Here is a 7,003-nt window from a genome sequence, read left to right on the forward strand (position 1 = left end):
GAGCCTCCAACTCCAGAAGGATTACTGTGCGGTTGTGGAGGGCTCCCGACGTTCTCTGCTTTGGGCCAGGAAGCCCTGGGGCCGGGGGACAGAGCAGGGGCAGCTTCGGGGGACAGAGCAGCCTGTGGACAGAAGAGGCTACCTGACAGGACAGGTATCCCTGCCTGGGGATCTCACAGAGCCTCTGAGGCCAGGAAGCATTGCAGCAGAGGCTCCAAGAGCTGGGAGTTCCAGACACTTTTCATCTTTCAGAGGCTTATGTCTAATATGAAGAAACCAGACCCTTCGACCCACCAACACACAAATTCAATGTAGCGTGCAAAGGGCCCAGTGGGGAGGGCTAGGCTGGCTCAGCCCCACAGAGGGGAGACAGGACTAGAAAAAGACTTGCACCGGGTGGTTTTAACTCAGGAATTCTAGAATGTCAACCTTGGGAAGGGTTCTGGCCTAACCCCCTTATTTTCCAGATGGAGAAATTGTGGGAAATGACTTGTTTAAAGTCTGCATCAAAGATGAGATTCATGGATTTTTCTGGCCTTAGTCCAGGGCTCTGTCTTCTGCATTTGATCTCTAAATGTCTGACTTTTTCCAACATCCTAGGGTTCTATGTGTCACTAGGAGTCCCCAGTTAGCTCCTTCTCGTGCAACCCCTTCTTGTTCTGGGTTCCCACTCCTCCCTCCCCTTCACTGGTTCACTGCCTGCTTTTTTTCATTTGTTAATGGTAATGCAGTATGCTATTTACTCCATCCACTAACAACCAATATTTGAGAACATTTATAGTAACGGAACTTAATCTAAGTTCAACTTGCTTTTTCTTACATTTCGGTATCGGGCATTACTAAGAGAGAGAGTCAAAATAATTATGGTCAAAATCACGCAGCCAAAAACTTTTAATAAATGCTTGGGATTAGTCTACATATAGTTTAGTTTTGGGCATAAAGTTCTTTGGCTGCAAGTTAAGAACATGGGGTTTGCTTCACTAATAGGAATATCTCTTAATGTTGAGATGGTCTCTTCTTGATATTTCTTCTGTTGTGGATTTTTAGCATAGTTATCTGTGATTGTATGAATGGCATTGAGTGGAGAGGTACTTCTCTTGTTTATTCCAAATAGGAGTACACAGCCAGTTACGATGGTAATGAGGAGGGAGACAAGCAATGCCACTGCCCAAGATTTTTGAGACCAATGGGTTAAGCCTAAGGAGTTTAGCCAAGATTCAGGAATAAAGGTCCACACAAGATAGAGTATGAAGCCAAATTGGGAGCTTAAGAGAAGGACAAAGCCATAAATTGTTCTTTCTGGCAATGGCCAAGGTGAGCATTTTCCCTGTGGCTTTAGACAACCTTGATCTTCAGAGCTCCCACTCAGGCCCCTCCTGACAGCTCAGCTACCTTAGCACACTGCTTTCTCTTTTTAATGCCTGCCCGTGTAAACTCAGCTCTGTCAGGAGCTTCCGTAAGGCTCATGGGTTGTAATGCAGCACTCCAAGTTCCGTGAATAGGAGAGGCCAGGGTGGAGGCACTAACCTTCTAGAAGATGCAGGGAGATCAGGATGGTGCTTAGTTCTTCCTGGGGCTCTGGACCAGTTCCTCTACCGTCCATTGTCAGCCCTTCAACTTCACACGTGGTCCCACTCTCCAGAGCTTTTACCTGCTCCTACTACCTGGTCACCTTCTTTCCACCTCCCACCCCACCCCATTCAAGGACTAGAACTACCCCCCGCCCCAGTCTCTACCCCAGCATGGGGCAAGAATTCAATGACTCTGAGATCAAGGGTCAGTGCTCTACTGACCAAGCTAGTCAGATGCCCCAAGGACCTGAACTTCTATTTATTTATTTATTTTTTATTTATTCAGAGGCAGTGCGTGAGGGGGGTGGGGAAGAGAAGAGGGAGAGGGAGAGAATCTTAAGCAGGCTCCACAGTCAGCATGGAGCCCGATGATGGGCTTCATCTCACAACCCTGAGATCATGACCTGAGCCGAAACCAAGAGTGCAACACATAACCCACTGAACCACTCTGGTGCCCCAACCAGGAATTTTAAGTGTTTGTGATTGAGCACTTGGGCATTTGAATGAATCCTTCTCATTCCACACTCGTGCCTGGCTCTGTTTCCTCTTCTCGAACCCTGGATGCCCTCTTGATGTCATTCCAAATTCTAAAAAATGCTGAAGACTCTTGGATGTCTGCACTAGCTGGGGCGGGGGGGACGTGGGAGATGATAGTAACTGAGACCACAGGCAGGGGAAAGTGTAGAAAACAGATCTGAATCAAGCCACCTGGAGAGGCTCTTCTGCTGCCTTGTTGTGTGTCTTAGGCAAAGCCTCCAATGTCTCTGTGCCTTCGTATCTTATTTATCAGGCGAGAACAGTACTGCCCGACTTACCGACTTTCAAGATATGCTAAGGACCAAGTAGGGGAGCAGATTTGAACTTATTCTTAATTTAAAAGAATATTGAAAAAATGAATATTGTACCCAAATAGTATTACTATTAGGATATTCCCCCCAATCTCATTTTATATGTAAATATATATCTTTTTTTTTTTTAAGATTTTTAATCTATTTATTTGTCAGAGAGAGAGAGAGGAGCACAGGCAGACAGAATGGCAGGCAGAGGCAGAGGGAGAAGCAGGCTCCCTGCTGAGCAAGGATCTCAGGACCCTGGGATCATGACCTGAGCCTAAGGCAGCCACTTAACCAACTGAGCCACCCAGGCATCCCTATAAATATATATTTTTAAAATTACCCATCTCCAGGTATATTGGTAAGCAGCTAACTGCTAAACCAAGTCTGAGCTTCATCTCCTTTAATACCCAGTAGTCCAGGGAGAGGGGGCTCTCGAGCAGTACCATGCTGGGTCAGGGGAAACAGAGGACTTGCGTAATCCAGAAAGGTCTGAACCACCACATGCTGACTGTGAAGAAAAAATGAAGGGAAATACCAGTGGGACCAGGCTGTGGGCTCACCTCTCTCATCTTGGCAACCCTTACCCACCTGGATGTCGTTAGGGTTGAGTTCAGATGGGGTTTGATTTGTAATTAGGATCCAGGTGAGGACGAGGGGTGGGGTTGGGGTTTCAGTTAGGTTTTGATGCTAAGTGTGGTTGCAGGCTTAGGTTAGGGTTAGGTGTGGGAAATTAGGTTTGAAGTTATATTTAAAGTTAGGGTCAGTATTGGTTTAATCTAGGATTAGGGTTAGGTTAAGGTTAGGGCCATGTTTCTCAGCCCTGGCACTAATACATAGGAAGATGGATAATTCCATGTTGGGGGCCTCCCTGTGCTTTTTAGGATGTTTAGCAGCAGCCCTGGCCTCTATCCCCAAGATTCTTATAGTATCTGCACTCACCCACCCTGTAGGAACCAAAAAATGTCGCCAGACATTGTTAAATGTTTCCTTGGGGTGAGGATGGTACTGGTGACTATGGGAATCTCCCTTGGTTGAGAGCCACTGGGTTAATATAGGGGCTATGGTTAATGTTAGGATTATGGGCTGGAATCAGGCAATTTTATCTTATTCTATTTTAAAATTTTATTTTTTAAATTTTAAATATTTTATTTATCCATTTGAAAGAGAGAGGGCACAAGCAGGGGGGAGGGGCGAGGGAGAGGGAGAGGCAGGCTCCCTGTTCCCCATGCTGGGCTTGATCCCCAGGCCCTGACACCATGACCTGAGCCGAAGGCAGACACCCAACCGACTGAGCCACCCAGGCATCCCCAGGCTGTTTTAGATGTTGAGTTGGGTTTGTGTTGAGATTAGGGTTAGTTTACAGTTAGGGTTGGGAAGTCATTTAGATGTAGAGTCAGGTGTAAGGTGAAGGCTTAGGTTCAGGTTCAGGTTCAAGTTCAGGTTAGGGTTAGGGTTTGTGTGCTGGTCATGTGTTGGTTAGTATCTTTCTATAAATGTATTGTGGAAAGATACTATATAATGGATTTTGTGTCTTTCCTCTGGCACTTCTGGGAAGTGGTTGTAGGACTTGGAGGGCAGAATACAAGGAGATGCCTCCCCCCAGCTCCCCTGGGAACCTGCTCAGTCTGTTATTGCATATCTCATTTACATATGTGGTCCCAAAGACCTTCATGCCCAAAAGTCAGGAAACCGGTGGTATAAGTGCCAGGGCTCCCCTTCTGCCACGTTGTCCGGGCTTCCTAGGACCACCATAGGACCATAGGACCACTCAAGGACCATAACAATGGAAAGACCTTGGAGCCGGAAGCCTGAGCACCGACTATGCTCCCCTTTACTGTTCTACTGTGTGTGGACCCACAGGCAAGTTCAGAGCCCTGCCTTAGTTTCCCCTTGTGTAGAATAACCAGAATGAAACTCACCTGAAACCCTCCACCCATGTCTAATTCAATGGGGGATGAAACTCACCTGAAACCCTCCACCCATGTCTAATTCAATGAGGGATGAAAATCATTGCAACAAGCTCTTGAGGCATCGGGAAAGGAAGATGCTGCGTCAATCCACAGTAATTTTATTATTCCGTTCCCAGAAGAAGGGAGGTGGGTATAGAGCTTCAGGTTCAGCACCTGCCTGGTGGCTGGAGCCTGCCAAGGCCTCTATCTGCCCACATCAGAGACCACAGGAGGAATGGTGGTGTCAGAGGCAGACGCAACAGAGAAGGAACCATGCTTCACCAGCTTGTCAACATGTCATTAGGGTGTTCCTGTGGGAACCAAGAGCAGAGGCAGGAGGCAGGAGACGTGGGAGGGAGGGAGGAGGGAGGAGGGAGGAAGGGAGAGAAATGGAAGAGATGAAGGGGTCCATGCCAGTACGGCATTCATCCCTGTCATGAGGAGAGCTCTATCAAACCAAGGCCAGGCCTATAAATCAGGCCATAATTAGTTGCAAAGAGAAAGCTTTAACATCCTCATCAAATTGATTAATACATCTTGCAGCTCAGGACAGGCTGGCCCTGCCTCGGAAAGCTGCAAGCTTGCCTGGCTGGGTGGGAATGGAGGGGGAGAAGGGACAGTTGTAGCCACAGCAGCAAGGAGCTGGGGGAGTCCTGCCCCTCTGTTGACCCGCCAGAAGAAGGCTCTGACAGGTGGCAGATGGGGCCGGTACTTGGTCCAGCTCGTCGTCATGGACCTGGAGCCTGGCGGATCAAATGAATGTGCCAGTTTGGTCAGGAAGGAGCCCTGCCACCTCCAACACATCATTTCTTTTTCTAGGTCTCAGTTTCACCATCTGTAGAAGGGACATCGTGGACCAAGGGATTACTTCCAGTTCAGACACCATAAGTATCTAGGAGCCCAAAGAACGAGGACATTTGGGGTTTATGGCCAGGTCAGACCCAATTACAGGTTTCATTCCTAGGATATCCGAGGGGAGGTCAGGAGTTTGGGATAAGCTTAAATAATTTGGTCTGCCTTAGATTTGAGATTACCAAGTATTGCCTGTGTGTCTTTCCCGAGGCCTATTCGAGCAGCAAATATCCTTCTTTTACAGTGCACAGAGAGAAAGGGTACGGAACCACTTGGATTCACAACCTGGCTCAACCACTTATTAGCTGCGGATTTGGGGAAAGGTCCCCAATCTCTTCAGTTTTCTCCTCTAGAAGATAGGGGTAACAAAGTCTACTTGCTGGGTCATTATAAGGGTAGATAAGATATATATGATCTGTTCGACTCCAAGTCTGACACACAGTAGGTGGTCAAGAGGTAATAGTATTATTATTGTTCAGAGGATGCTTGAGGTGTTAACAATGGCATGAAAATCACATGGAGACTGAAAAAGTCATAGTCTACTAAAAAAGTAAAGCTCCTGGGGCACCTGGGTGGCTCAGTGGGTTAAAGCCTCTGCCTTTGGCTCAGGGGTCATGATCCCAGGGTCCTGGGATCGAGCCCCGAATCGGGCTCTCTGCTTAGCAGGGAGCCTGCTTCCACCTCTCTCTCTCTATCTGCCTGCCTCTCTGCCTGCCAAATAAATAAATAAATAAAATCTTTAAAAAAAAAAAAAAAAAAGTAAAGCCCCGACTCCCCCACAGGATGTTCAACTAGTTACCCTCCTCGGATGTAAAACGAATAGGAAGCATTTTGTTGTGTAAAAGGCCCTGGGCTCCAGCTTGAAGACTTAGGGATTTGACCTTTGCAACTTGTGGATTTTGTGATTTTGTGCAAGCTTCTTCACCTTTCTGAGCCCCGCTTTCCTGAGTCAGGAATGTTTTTGGCATCCAGGCAGACAGTGTATATAAATGATCCTTGTAAGATATAAATCATATTAAAATATACTTAACTATAAAGCCATTTTATAGGCAACATTCAGGGTATCAGTCCCTTTTGTCTGCTGCTGACTGCCCCAAGTCCCCCATCGGGAAGAACAAATGAAATACATTCTTGGGGCACCTGGGTGGCTTAGTCTGTCAGGTGTTAAGCGCCTGCCCTGGGCTCAGGTCATGATCCCAGAGTCCTGGGATTGAGCCCCTCATCGGGCTCCCTGCTCAGCAGGGAGTCTGCTTCTCCCTCTACCTGCTGCTCCCCCTGGTTGTGCTTTCTCTCTGTCAAATAAACAAATAAAATCTTAAAAAAGAAAAGAAAAGAAATACACTTCTCTTAAGCTCCCAGGGGTCATGCTTCATTGCTTGAAGGGACCCTGGGCTTTTATGTCTTCTATAAATTGCATTTTCATATTTTCTGCTTTTTTTAAAGGGTTTTATTTATTTATTTGACAGAGAGAGAGAGATATCACAAGTAGGCAGAGAGGCAGGAGGTGGTGGGGGGAGGAAGCAGGCTCCCCGCTGAGCAGAGAGTCCATTGCGGGGCTCGATCCCAGGACCCTGAGATCATGACCTGGGCCGAAGACAGAGGCTTAACCCACTGAACAACCCAGGCGCCCCTATATTTTCTGCTTTAACAAAAACTCTGACCTAATTGTTTATAATGACCAACGATACTCTATTTGGTGGTGTTTTGGGTCCCATGCAGGTTTATGTAATGACACCACCCAAAAATCTATTCTTTCCTTCTTCTGTAATAATTGAACTGTGGAACGTATGGCTGA

At 47.0% G+C, this 7,003-nt stretch overlaps 1 pseudogene; it reads right to left on the minus strand.

The window, feature by feature from the left end:
- Nucleotides 1-924: 924 nt before the first annotated feature.
- On the minus strand, nt 925-2,853 carry LOC122907354 (annotated as a pseudogene).
- Nucleotides 2,854-7,003: the final 4,150 nt, after the last annotated feature.

This window comes from Neovison vison, chromosome 5 (genome assembly GCF_020171115.1).
Source record: "Neovison vison isolate M4711 chromosome 5, ASM_NN_V1, whole genome shotgun sequence".
Taxonomy (NCBI): domain Eukaryota; kingdom Metazoa; phylum Chordata; class Mammalia; order Carnivora; family Mustelidae; genus Neogale; species Neogale vison.